The 14,726-nt window shown below is 37.4% G+C and overlaps 1 long non-coding RNA gene across 1 annotated transcript in view; it reads right to left on the reverse strand.

The window, feature by feature from the left end:
- Positions 1-14,726, reverse strand: part of LOC115909822 — a 71,338-nt gene that overhangs the window by 17,778 nt on the left and 38,834 nt on the right. The window contains exons 3-4 of the long non-coding RNA XR_004061177.1: positions 7,169-7,372; positions 4,727-4,911 (exon numbers count right to left, since the gene is read on the reverse strand). This is a non-coding gene — a long non-coding RNA (uncharacterized LOC115909822). The remainder of the gene's footprint in view (positions 1-4,726; positions 4,912-7,168; positions 7,373-14,726) is intronic.

Raw genomic sequence — 14,726 nt, forward strand, 5'->3', positions numbered from 1 at the left:
CCCTCCTCTCTCTCACACACACTCCTTTCTCTCTCACATACACACACTCAAAAATGTATCCAGTAGAGTAAAATATTCACATTAATACTGGAAGCGATGGAGAAGAACCCTGGTCGACATCCCATCTGTTCCCTTGAATTAAATTTAGAATTCATATGTAATATAGACATTTCTGTCTGAATATCATAAAGCCCTGACACATTCAGGGTTTCATTAAAAAGCTCTGAGATGTGACTTGAATAACAATCTGTCTTAGCTAATTAGTATTTTCAGTTTAGCATATTCACTTTCAAACGTATTGCTGTTTGCACATGGTAATTTAGGTAAACAGAGCCCATCCACAGCTGCATCAATTAACACTGCTAATCAAAACTGAATTCAGGTAATTAGGCACATTTATGCAAAAAATGTGTAATTTGTGGGGAAAGCTAGATTCTTCAGTAATATTTCAATAAGTAGGAGTCTCTTTTTGCAAATAAGGCAAGAATATAGTGATAAATCAGCTCTAACATACACTTGATACATAGTCAGTCACAAATATCTAAATTAAATCTCACTAATTGGTCTGTATTTTCAGAAATTTGACAATATTTTTTCACATAAACGCTTTCCTTAGTGTTTCTACACGAAAGAGTGGATTTGTTTCTGACAGAAGTTTTAGTGCTTTTAAAAGTTAATGTTTTCTCAAGCGGATTTTAACTGTTGAACATGATGGTCTGAGTCGTTCTCATTTTCAGACAGGAAAATTTTAATGAGAAAGCCCTCAACTCAATTAAAATTTTAATTTCTTCAAAGAAGGCCCATTTTGGTTTACTTGAAAGAAAAGCTAGAAATTTCTACCACCATCCATTTCAAGAATGTCAAGCGGTACGTACCTCAAAAATATCCTGCCTTGACCTACAAAGTTTCACATCTTTTCCTTCCCTTTCTCTCACTTAATCCAAAATTTGAAACCCTCCAAAAACTACAAAAAAAAAACCCAAACCCAAGCAGTGTAAGAAACGGCATATTCATAAGAGAATTTTAATTTCTATTGAAATGGAATGAAGAAATGTTCATTGAAACATTATACTCCAAGAGTTTTCATATGCAGTTTTCATAACTATTCAAGTTATTCAAATTCAATTCTCTGTTATGCACACTTTCAGAAAGCTACACAGGTCTGATGAACAAGGAATGCAATTATCAACTTGCAGCTAATTTTCCATGATGAAAAGAAATACCTAGGCAATTGCTGATTTTTAACAGAAGCCTAAAATTAATCTGCAGTTTTTGTATTTTCTCTCTGATTTGAGGCTCAGTCTGGGGGAAAATATGCAATACATTTTGTGCAGATTTGCAACATGGAATGTATAGCTTCTGCTAAATACATCATTGTGAAGAAAAAGAATTCTTTACAACTTTAAGGTCTAAGCCTAAGTAGCTACTGAAACTGCAGTGTTTTCCGATTATATGTAACACAGTGCATATCCCACTACTCAGAAACTTTTCTCTATATAGAAGATTGTAGTTTGTTCCATTATAAAAATATTTTTTAATGCTTCAGTTAAAATGGCTTTAAACCTGCAATTTTCATTTAGCTATTGGCTGAGAAACATATTGAAAGAATACTTAAATGAGATGGAAGAGGAAAAATGCAGCCTGTGGCAGGAGTAAAATTTTGAGGTGTTTTCAAGTAATCGTAATGACTACTGCTAATGTTAGAAATGCTGAACAAGATAATTTCTGAACAATTATCCTACCAACATAAAAATATATGTAGTTCCCTGTGCCATTCGCACTGGGAGCAGTAGTGGGGGCAAACAAGGTTTTAACTGCATTTTTTTGGTTTTTTTTTCAAGAGAGAAACATCACCTATATGAATCACATGCTAAGCACCTCACCGATCTCTCACGTGACTTGTTAACATTGACACACAGTGAAGATCATCAAAACAATCTTATGTGACCTTTGTCAATCTTATGTCTTTGAATGAACCTACTTGATGAATGCCTTTTCAAAAGAGCAAAGCAAAAGGCACAATGACTAACAGTGTTTATTTTAGGTGTTATGATCTGTAGGAAGTGAGGACAGTGACAACATCCTTGTTGAGGGAGGAGGTCCCTCCTCCACCAGCCACACTGTTAGCCCTTTTTTTTTTGCCTAAAGGAATCAGGTATAGTATTCCAACAAACTTCCCAGAAATACTTTACTACACTGGCCTCCCTCTTCAGCCTGACTGCCTCAGAAAGTGTAAGTAGACAGAGTTAGGAGAATCTCTTCACTAAACACATAAGTATTTAGCATACATTATTACCTCCTCATGAATTTCCCTGTTGCACCTCCCATTTGAAAATTTAATATCATGCTAGAGCATTATTATTTCATGCGATTTGGAGGGGGTTTTCCCACAGAGGTTTAAGAAATTTATGGCAGTATTAGCTGATAACAGACAAGGAAATAATGCCCATCTCAAAAGAGAAAATGCTATATATGAAAGTTGGCTGGTAAATAGATGTTTCTGACAGATGTAGCTCCATTTTTTTTTCTGTCTTGCATTGCTCTTCTGTAAAAATATGGAAAATAATTGAGGCATCTTTCTACTAAAAAAAAATTTAAAATATGATTTTACATTCCAATTACCATTAACTAAAATATGATGGATATGTATGACTACAAAGGATCTATAAATACTCTTTTCCTCAATTTAAAGAAAAGTTTCATCCTATTACTAGCACTCAAGAGCATTCCAGAATTATAAGCAAAACAATAAATATTTGAAGTTACTTATTTTTTTCACAGAGCATGCAACTCATTATTCATAACATAAAAACTGTTGAAATGCTTCATGTTCCAGGTATTCATATGGTTAATTCAAGAAGATGCAAAAATTTTTAATTTGAGAAAAGCAAAAGCAAGAGCCAAAAGCCAACAATTAGTACTCTACACTTTACATGAGGAAAAAAAGCTCAATAATTTGCAAATGTTGAAGGAAGTGCTAGTTCCATAATTAAAAATCAGCCAGAGATCCTTTTGGCAAATGGATCTCTTTGTTAAACATCCCACTAATCCAAGCCTGAAGGTATAATTCAGTACCCTGGAGGATCCCCTCTATACTTTTGCCAGCTGTTCCATTTAGGTCACTCCACCACAAGTTTAGCTTTTATCTATTCCTCACTTTCTTTGCTGGGTCCCAGAAGCAGCAACCCATCTCTCTGAAGGCTGTTTAAAGTGTAAATGAAAAGACGAGACAGAAGTGAGCTGCTACCTCAGGGTCCTTAATTTCTGAACTGCAATTCCTTGGACTTCCCTACCTTGACAGATGCAATATGAAATCTTCCTTGATAAAAAGTGAGGAGATAAACTGAATATGGAATGCAGATGGCACATTCATTATCATTTTAATGCTTTACAGCTGCATGAAAGAATAGGAAATTTTACTAGGCAGAAAGTCCACTCAAGACCAAACAGTTGTAGAAGCCCTTCTGCCCTTCAGCCCAATTCCCAGCACTACTGCTGTTGGCATGCAAGCAAAAGCCTTCAAAGAGCCATTTTATCTCTTCTCAGGTGGTCAGGGAGAGGTGGCTTCAAGCATAGGAAATAAAAAGAAAAAAAAAAAAGGAAAAAATCCTGCATAGTCTGATCCAGTACAGTGTATGCCAAAGACCATGAAGATTCCTGGGTGCAGACCTGACTCTCTTGCCTCTCTTTTCTGGACTGGCAGGTGAAGGAAGGAGACAGTAATCCTTGAAGGACTTATTCATGCAAGTTAAACCAACCCCAAATAACAAAACTACTTCTAGTTTACCATTATTTTGGTGCTTTTAACAAAAATATAATTTCCTAACAAAGCAACAAAAATATGTGAACTGGATCCATTTATAACGGCTGTAGTCAGTTAAATTTAAGTCCTCAGAGAGTCATTATAGTCCTCCAGAAGGACTTTTTGACAGTGTGCTGCTTTATAACAACACCCTGATCTCTTACCCTGCAGAAGTTAAGTGTAATTCATTATAAAACAAATCACTGCTCTGACATTAATTTTTTCTGCTAAACAAAAATAAAGAGTCAGGCCGATACTCTGGGAGGAATTCCTGAGTGTTTAACTTTTAATGAAAGATTTATAAAAAATTCAACAAGCATATTACTGAGGTCTTTCCAATTCAATATTAAGTAATAAAGTTTTCACACCCAGATACAAACCGTAATGTGAAGCAGTATAAGATCTATTGGAAATTAACTTTCTAGACTTTCTTAAATGCTGTTCAGTAGCATAGCCACAGCAACTCCGACAACCATCTGCAAGACTTTACACATACAAAGTAATCCCACAGGCTTTAGACAGCTACTAAGATCATGCCCTGATCCTACCCATCCAGTACGATGTACTGGCTACAGCCTAAGAAGCCACTTGTTCACCCTTGCAGGAAGGATGGGAATCACATCCCTGAAGCAGCGCAGCAATTCACACACCTGCACTCAGCCTGTGCTTGAGGAAGTGCTCTGTCAGTCAAAAGTACAGTTCTGCAAGCTTGTACATCTGACGTTTAAGGATCGGGGAGAAGGAAAAAGCAGCTCAAAGAACATGGATGCAACTTAATTTCTAATTCTGCCATGGCTCGCACAGGTGAGCAACCCATCTCCGGCACGCCGCCCCGCGAGGCTGGGCAGGGAGCTCACCTGTGTCACCCGGCCCGGGGTCTCCGCTCGCAGATCAAGCACATCCACAGTGACTTGCACCGCTTACCTCGCTGGCGGCTCCACGCTCTCCTGCCGGCATTCCTGCACGCGAAGGCTCCTTGCAGGCAGCTGCTCCCAAGCTCAGCATCCCCGTGGCACGGCTGCTCCGGCGGGAGCCAGCAGAGCAAAGGCAGGGCGCCACTGGCCAGTTCCACCACAGCCCGGCCGTGCGCTGTCTGCAATCACATCTCACTGAGTGCAAAACGAAAATTAAAACGTTTTTTTTCTCTTACACTTAGAACAGTATGCTATATCATTCGTGTTTGCATTTAAATTGGACAGAATAATTTACTACTGGCTTTTAATTTCAGAAGGGTTAATCACCTCAGCAAAGGTCAATCAAACTTTAATCTCCAATAAAATTGCCGCAGCTTCAGTCACCTGCAGGACATTTATTATATTCCTATTTCCATGCAAAAGGATGCATCACTAATCTTCTAATTCTTTACATTAGCACATTTGCCATTAACATTTTACTAAAATTATTAATTCCTCCAAAACTATTACAAGGGCTCATTTCTACACATCTCAGAAGATAATCCTGTTAAAAACCAGCCACATCTACTGTGACATTGCTTTAGTTGTCTGCTCTAATCCTCACAACCATTTGATACTCCAACTGAGTTCTAACAATGCACGAAGTCTCAATTACAGAAAATATTACAGGCTTTAGTTTAGAACAACAATATACTGTTTTAGTAACTTAATCTTCCCTATTGTCTGCAATCACAATACTAATCTATTTTGTCACTGTTCACAGCATTTTCTATTCAAAACAAAATATAGATTTTTAATTTTCCTTAGCAGCTCTTGAAAAGCAATAGATTTACAAGGATAACTTAAAATCCATTACCGAGGATAGGAATAATAGTGATGATAAGAATATATTTCTGGCCTGCAGAGAAGTATTTCCTCACAAACAAAAGACTCTTTTGGGGTATAACCCATTGAAAAAAATAAAGAAATAATAAAAAAGAGTAGCTTGTTCTTTAAATTTGAACTACCAGTTAAGAAAAATTTATCTGCTATTAAATTGACTGAGAACTGCAAAGTCTCTCTGAAAAATTCACATCAGCATTAGTTTTAAACTACCATTGCAATAATATCAGCTCAAAATGAGAAAATTGTTTAACTCAAAACAGAAAATTATCCAATATAAAAGAGCACATCCCCTCAAAAATGTTGGCTTTAGATAAACATCTGCTATGCTAGCTACAAAACAATACATTCCTTCAAAAGTCTACTGTAACAATTCCACCTGAATGCCCAGAACTAGTTTACCTGTAAAGACATAGAGAAAAGCAACAGAAAACTCAGGAAGAGCTTGTTACAGAACTGAAAAAAACCGCAAACAATTCATTTCCCAAATTTTAAAAGCTGGTACCAAAAGTCAGAATTTATTGGGCAGAAAAATACTAATACCACCAAAATAAATGGGTCTCCCTTATCCTCCTACCATGGTCATATTAGCTCCTGCAAGAAAGAAATCTTGTGTCTATTTAAAATGGATTTTTTAGCCATAATAACATTTTGACGTACCGTAATGTAAACAAACTGTTCTTTCCCATCCCAATATTTCCTTCTCTGTCTCTCTGTCTCTCTCTGTCTCTGTCTCTCTCCTCTTTTTGTTTTAATATATGGCACACAGACAGACACACGCCCCCGTCACTGTCAATATGCACACTCATTAGCAATATGTCAGGCTGGCATTTTCAACACACTCCAGAGCATAACTGAACTACCACACAGTGCACACACACACACGTTAAAATACAATTGCAGAGAAAAAGAGCTCAGTGGAATAATGTTTAACTTGGAAAGCTAGGTAAACATACAAAAGGAGTAAGTGAAATTCTCAGGCAGTATTTTACAAAGGGGCTGTGAATTCCCAGTTAACATCATCAATGCTCCTCTCTTTTCACACACACAAACAGACACAAACACACATACACAAAAGAGAGCATTTTAGCAAGACAGTCTAACGCTGAGTTACGGATGCAAGAACACAGGTTTCCCCTTGGTTTACTCTTCTAACTTTTTAATGCCTTTAAGTTACATTCTAACTTGAAGTAATGCATGAAAATAGATGCTGAAAAACATAAACCCAAGCTGCATGATGAGTTCCTAGAACATAGACTGTCAACAGCATTTCTCAGCTTCCAGCTGAGAAAATCAGCTACGAAACAACTGCATCCACATTTTTTGCAAAAAGCATCCAGCAAGACACCGAAGACCACTTAGAAAGGGTGAGTATCACTGAACTACAGTGTTGATTATTCACCTCTTGACGCATTGATAAAACATATTCTAGATTGCTATTACAACTGCTTTAAAATACGACAGAATAGCTTCACATGGGACCCTGAAATGAAAGGTATCCTCAAAGAACCATGCCTTTTATTTTTCAAAAGAATGAACAGTGGAGAAATGCACAGGGAAAGAAACATACCTTCAGTTATCCCAGCGAACGACTTTTCAGCACATCTACATAGTCCTGCGGCTCCACCAGTGCAAAAGTCAACACTGCTGTGCTTGTGATCTCTGTGACAATGGCATCATACTGCCGGCAATTTTTTCGATTAAACTTCTCAGACATGGTAGCAACTTTGTTAATTATGATATTAGCCAGCTGGCGGGTACAATCAATCATCCACTGTAAGAAAGCCAGACAAAGAGACATCTAATCATTGCAACCAGAGCAGATAAATTTTGTTCCTTTCTTATACGTGTCACAGATTCTATCCCTTCTGACCCTCTACACAGCCATCGACTGTCAAATTTAGATTCAGCAAGCTCCCAGCTTTTCTTTATCCCTGCCTTAGATCTGAAACTCCTGGTTATCAGGAAGACAAGCGTCACCAGCTGTCTCAGAACAGGAAGGCAATCAGGTGAATAGTACTTATTATCTCTCATTGCCTTCTTAGGAGCAACAAGATTGATTTTGGATCAGCAACGCATCAAGATCTCAGGCACAGCTACTACAGTGTCAAGTCTAGAATGCAGTGCATACATAAAGCTGACCTCAACCTTTATTAGTACTGCATACCGAAAGTGTGAGGGCTGCTCTTTTTTTAGTTTTGCTTTGTGTTGAGTTTGTTGGGGGTTTTTTTCACTTTTTTCCCCCTAAGAAAACTCTTACATTTTTTTTTCTCCAAAGCTGTGTTGGATATTCTCTTATTCCAGGCCTCCATCCCCCCACCTCAGCAAACCCAGGCATGCAGACCGCACCGTTACTCCGGGGACTCTGTTTCACAGTTGGATAGTCTTAATTGGGCCCACAGAAGCAGTTAGCTACCATTAAAGGCTTCTCTGTATACATCTTCCTCTCAACTAGTCTGATCGTACAGAAAACCCCACAAGTGAAGCCTATGCTTTGGGAAGGTTAAACACGCAAATATGTTATAAACCCAGAATAAAAAAGCACCCTAACAGAATCTGAGCTGTTGGTGAATTTCAGCGTTGGTCTAGAAACAGGAATATATTTGGGCTTTTCATTTAGAGCAGCATTAAACAATCATGCACTCTTACTGTAAGACCTTTTTTAACACACCAAATGCACTGCCAAGTAGTGGAAGATGGCTCTTATGAAGTAGAAACAAAACTTTTGTTACAATAGAACAAAAGCTCTCAGAATAATGCATTCTGGTACAAAAAGCCCCACCAACTAACTTCATACAATTTGAAATGCCGGCCGACAGTTCCATTTAACTAAATAGAGTATAATAATCAATGAATACAAATTTATAAGGACATGAAAAAATTTTCAGCATCAGTTTTGGATTCTTGATACATTGGCTGCCCTGGCACTTGGACCAAAGAATGCCTTTCCAAAACTATTTATTTTCAGAAAGGTGATCTTGTGTTTACTTCACCTTAAGTGAAAGCTAGTTTCCATTTAAAGTGGTATCCAGCAAGACCATCTCAGTCATGAAGATTTTGTGGACTTTACAGCATAAAATTACCTCTTTTTTCAATAAATTCACTAAAAACAACACATTTTTTCTTGAAAGTTTTCACATGCAGTTCAGCTGAAATTTTCATGCTTTCTTGACATGCAAACAGAAAATATCAACAGTTAGAAAATAGCAGCTAGTGGGAGCAACAATTACATCCTGACCTTGCTCCCTCGAAATTAAAGTGTTGCAGAACCTTCTATACCTTTCAGAAGTCAAATTTTTGTCCTATGTGACTTCCTCATTTGGAAAGCTGAGGCTGAATAGAGGAATAGCAATAGTGTTCATAATTCATTATTAAACACAGCTAATTGCTTTCTGATTATTTGTTTGAAAGGATGAAGACAAGAAAATAAAGTACATTCTCAAATGTGATGTCATTGTTTCATTCATTTTGGATGACTGAGGTATTCAGCCAGCTTCTCAGGCAGATATTGAAGGCTACACCAGTTCTGCTTTGCATTCTATATCCAAATTGTTAACAAATTGAGATCTAGCTCAAGTACTTCCGCAACACATGGTCACCAATCCAATGGCAGACACTGTTAGAAACTCCTGATTAATTCACTTAAAATATCTACCAATGAGAGGATTTTACTCAGAAGGAAGACCTTAATGAATTATTTGCTCTCATTTGTAGTGCTTTACTCAAACCAGATCTTGTTTTATTTAGGCAGCAGCTAAATATGAAGAAATAGTCTTGGTTATAACACAGAAGTTTAAGGCAAAAAGTAATAACTGAGCATAGCAAATGAATGAGGGACTTGAGAAGCACGCAAAAACAGAAGGTTGACATAACTACCGATTCATTTTTCTGGAAGGTTAACCAAAATCATCAGATACATAAGCCTAACCCTAGCAGTATCTCCTGTCAGCCACCAGCATAGACCTGACTAGGTTCCTAAGCTATCAAAACAGATCTGAGCTGGCAAAACTGGAAAACAAACAGGATGGTGTCTGACAGATACAGATTGACCTGACCAATTATTTTAAAGATGCAGGAATGAACGATCAAACTTGGGACCCCAGAAGAACATGCTTTTGTCTATTTTCAACAATTACATCTGGTTTTCCTCTTATTCACACTTTTTTTCCTTTTCATTACTTCAAAGTTCACTGGGGGAAAATATGGAATTAACTTCATGAACCCTCAGCTATAATAAACAAGGCAACTGGGCTTGTCACAATGCTCTCCTCTATCATCACTAGGATAGACAGCATGACAGGAATCTGCTGAGAATGAATTATTATACCTATTTACATACTTGAATGTAAACTGGTGGAACAACATACACTGGATGGATGTACTAGCTCTCTCTATTAGCTCTCATGGAGACTGCAAAACTGGTCTGATTCAGTTTTAACCCTGCTTGAAGGAGGAGGCTGAACCAGTTGACCTCTGGATGTGTCTTCCAAATTGAATTACTCTATTTATCTATGAACTGTCTAAAGCAAAAACAACATAAATAGTAAAAATCATGAGATTATACAAATTAAAGGAATTAGAGATGTAATTTTCACAGGAGGGCAGGGCACCTCCTCTGTGTACTTTGGCCCTCAATTTCTTAAGCTATTTGAAAAATCAGTGATATTTGGCTGGGGGGTTGTTTCCCCTATCCATTGAGACATAAATATTAGAATTACCAAATCCTCCATACAATAAGGATTTCAGAGAAAAGGAAACATATCAAGAGGAATACACAAATGAAGTGAACAGACCTCAATGGAAGCAACTAGAAAACATACTTGCTATAGGAGAAGTAAACTCAGGCTCTAGTAAAAGAAAAATTTCATCAGAATAGAGGGAGATAAAGGATAGGCCATGGTTAACTAAAAGTATATTCAGTTTAAAAAAAGAAAATGCAAGCCATGGCCATAACAATGGTGGTACAGGCTCAAAAGAGAGGTTTATTTTGATAAAGACAGGATTACTCCAGGATTTCCACAATATTTGCTACATTCTTTGCATTCTTACAGGGGGAGGCGGGGGGAACACCAAAACACCAAAAGAAACAAAAAAACTCCTCAAATCCCAAAGATCCAATGTAGAAAAAATATAGTAAAGAGTAGGAGCCATTATCTAAAGAAAAAAAAAACAAAATAAAACAACTTATTTGTAAGCTTAACTTAAAAAATGTCCATCTAATAATCCTTCCATTGTACTCTCATAAATCCTGTAAATCTTCCATTCAGTACCTCATTACAAAAAATTAAGTGAAATTAAGCAATAATATATGTAAATTATACATTTAAAATAATGAACAATGTAATGAAAGGAGTACTCTTCACATTGCAATCCACTGGGCTTTTAAATTAACTTTTAATGCTCAGCGGCTGCCAATTAATAAGGAGCCAACATGCTTGATTCTGCTAGAAAACACAAACTAGGAGAAGGAAAAGTGTAGCACAAGGGCACAAAGCCAGTGCGGGAGGGTACACTAACACCAGTGCAGAGCTCTAAGGGAACACACATAGCAAAGCCTGGGTCCAAGGACCAAAACCTGTCTGCAACGAAGCTCTTCCTGAAAACAGGAGCTTTTAAGGTTTTGGGACACACTGACCCTCTTACACACTGATTCCCCCCTCAATCCAAGAAAAAGCATATGCAAGTACAGACAGAGACCTTATGGTATGGTTTCTCATTTTGGCGTGTCATATGCACCTGAAATAGCTACAGATATTTTTTCTTTCTAATTTTATTTTAGGCAGCTGGCCTGCAGTTTAAACGGCACACATATTCCACTGAAAAGAATGAAATAATAAAGTCTCACAGTGCAGAACAATGTCTGCAAAGGTCACACGTAGCTTCTCAAGGGGGAAGCGCCATGAGGCAGATGTGAAGAGGCCACATGTTGTGTCAATCCTTAGCACAGAATGAGCAGAGGTGAAATATTAATGCACTGCAAGGAAAACAATCTTGCCTATATTCTAGGAACTGGTAAAGAAAGAAAAAGGAGGGAAAGACCATTCCTCCACCTGCAGTGTGACGAACAGGTCCAGCTTTATCCCACTTTAATATTGTCAGGACAGGTGAACTAAAGGACTTTTGTTCTGTCCTGCTATGGCCAGATGCCGACAAGACTGAAAGCTGCAAATGTTTTTTCTTTTGGTGAAACTCCGTTTCACCAATGCTCTGCTGTTTTGTTACCTGCACTAGTAGTCTGACATACCTTTTCTTAAACTGACCATTAAGAATATAGACACTACATATACACGCTCCAGCATCCTGCCTTTGACAACCTCCAGTAGCAGGTGTCCAGGAAAAAATGTAAGGGCAGTAATCGCAACGAGCGATTTTCATTCCTGATGTCCGCTCCCAGCTTCTACCCACTCATGGCACGGAAGCTAACTTATCACAAAGCCAGGACAGCTTAATGCAACACATTCGACAAGAATTTCAATTCTGTTACCTATATAACAGAACGACCCCAAAAAATCAGTAATTGACAATATACCTGTGAAACAGAAACGCTTGTGGGAATAAGAAAGACTGAGCTGAAATCAACAAAAAATTAGTCTGTCCTGAACTATTTGTTTGCCTATTTTTTAAAAAAGACAAGCTGTTCATTAACATTCAGACTAAAAATTCTGGATTTGAAATGGGGTTGTATCATTCTGTAAAGATGAGGCAATAAAAAAACTTGCATTGTCTTAATGGAATGACAGCATATAAAAGCCCTTTCCCAGAGAGCCTCTTGCTGGGTCAAGTGAGACATCTGAGCACCACAATTCCAGGAGCAAGTAATAGTTCTTCCCTAAAGGCAGTGTTTGCACTGTTTTACAGGAAACTCATTCCCAGCGTTGTGGTTAAAATGCCTTTTTCTACAGCCTAAAGGCATCTCCTATGCAAAAGTTCTCACCTGCAGTAAACTGGAACTGGGATGGCAGACACACACACATTGAACAAAATAACAACTGAATTAAACAAATTCTTGTTCTGGAGACAACAAACACAAAACACATTGGAGAAAACATATTGCCATGCTACAGCAACACAATCTCTTTAGATTATATGGTACTTATGTTTAATGTGTCATTTTATATTTTTCTCCAAAATAAAAAAATGCACTTACAGCTGAAGTAGTCTCATAAAATTATCCATTTTGTCTGAATAAAGTTGAAACATGTAAAACACCAATAATGTGGCAGAAACAAACTCTGGTGCATGACCTATTAGAAAGGTTGTAACTTCAATGATCCAATCAAAATGACATAATCCAAACACCCAACAGACAGGGAAAAAAAGGTTAAATCCAACAACATAAACCACTAAAATTATCTGATAAAACTTCATTAAAAATAGAGTATAGAGTTAATGTAGTTACATTTTGAGACTGGATTCTACAAAGACAGGTCTCAAATTGTGAAAGTGCCTGACACGGGCATCCAGGATATTAATAATTTTCTAGATTCACTTAATGAGCTTCTTTCAATACAAACAGTTAATTTCCTGACAGATAATACTCTACAACTGATTCCTTCCAGAGAGGTAAAAAGGCAACAGCTCCAAAGGCAAACTAAAAAAAACAAAAAGATAAGAAGGAGGCCAAGTCAGTTATCATTTTTTCCCCAAATTCTCAACTTCTTCCTTATATATCTTTAAACTGGTTTTGCCATCAATGTCAGTTATCTATTATTTTCAATATTAGAGGACAGAGAGCTCTTACAGAGTGTTACATCAAAAGTAGCTGAAAGAAGATGATCTAACAGCAAGAGAAGCATAGTTTAGGGTTGGAGGAGGGAGGCGGGGGGTTTAGTTTTCTTGTTTGGGGGAAAGATATTTATTATACCAGGCAAATATTATCAAATTTTTTGATTTGCAACAACAGCAGATGTCATTGTATTATATCAGATTCAGGTCTCTTTTTACTTCTTATTTGCAGAAATTATCACTAGTAACTGTCATCTACTTATGTCACAGTGAAATCAAGCCTAAAATAAATAATTTTGTGAGGCTATGGTTCCTTTTAAATAAAGCCTAACAAATTCAAAATTAAAAATGTTGTTGTTTCCCAAAACTTACTGGTTTGTGCTTTTTTTTCCTCACTTATAGACATGGTATTTGCACAAGGATGCTAAAAGATTCTCCTGTAATGTGACTGAATGGGTCATATGTCATTGACCAAAGAAGCAGCTCTGGAGGATCTGTCTCCATTTTTAAATGCAGATTTCCCCATCACGTAACAATCAACTGCCCCAGGTTTTACCACACTAAACAGGGAAGTGGAAGTTCTGCACAAGGAGCCTTCTCCAGAGAAAGAGCATTAAAATAAACCCACAAAAACTTTAGTGTTCAAATGCTGGCTATTCCCAAAGGGACAAAATATGTTCCATATATGCAGCAAAATGGGGAATGGCTCTGAATATGCCAGACATGTAAGATGCTAGACTGGAGTGAAATATATCAAACATCTTATGAGCAAAGACTCAGGAGTTTTGCTGCTGTAGATTTTTTTGCTCATTTGAAAATGCTCTCTCCACTCCAGCATTATTGATCATGAGAAAAATTAAATTTCTACTCTCACTTAAAGCTGAACACTGATTTAAATCTTTTTAAGAACAGAATTTAAACTCTATTGTACGAGTAGAGGAATCAATCATACCATTAAAAAAATGCTCTGTTGGTGGTGCTAGTTTCAACAGAAAAGTATAATGAAAATTGTTAATTTGCTGGGTTCATTTGAAAAAGAGTAATCCCTTGCTGGTTGTCATACTTAAATTTAAGATTGGGGGTGGAGGGGGGAGGGGGGTGTGAAGATAACCAAAATGTAACTGCAGCTCAGCATATGACTGAATTAGAACATGGAATTTTGAATGCCTTTAAACTTCCTGGAGTCGGATAAACCCACAACTAAGAAAAAGTGTAACTTCTTATCAGTTCTTAAGGAGCTGATTAAACTCAAGTTCTGCATTCTACAGCTCTGCCCACTACTGCTCAATGCCACTGTAGTTCAGGTGTCAATACCCAGTAGCAGGCTGTTCCAAATGTGTGTACTGTCCCAACCTATTTCTTTGGCATGTCCACTATTCATCACCACTATCACCATGTGCACT

The sequence above is a fragment of the Camarhynchus parvulus genome, chromosome 1A (assembly GCF_901933205.1).
Source record: "Camarhynchus parvulus chromosome 1A, STF_HiC, whole genome shotgun sequence".
NCBI classification, from domain to species: domain Eukaryota; kingdom Metazoa; phylum Chordata; class Aves; order Passeriformes; family Thraupidae; genus Camarhynchus; species Camarhynchus parvulus.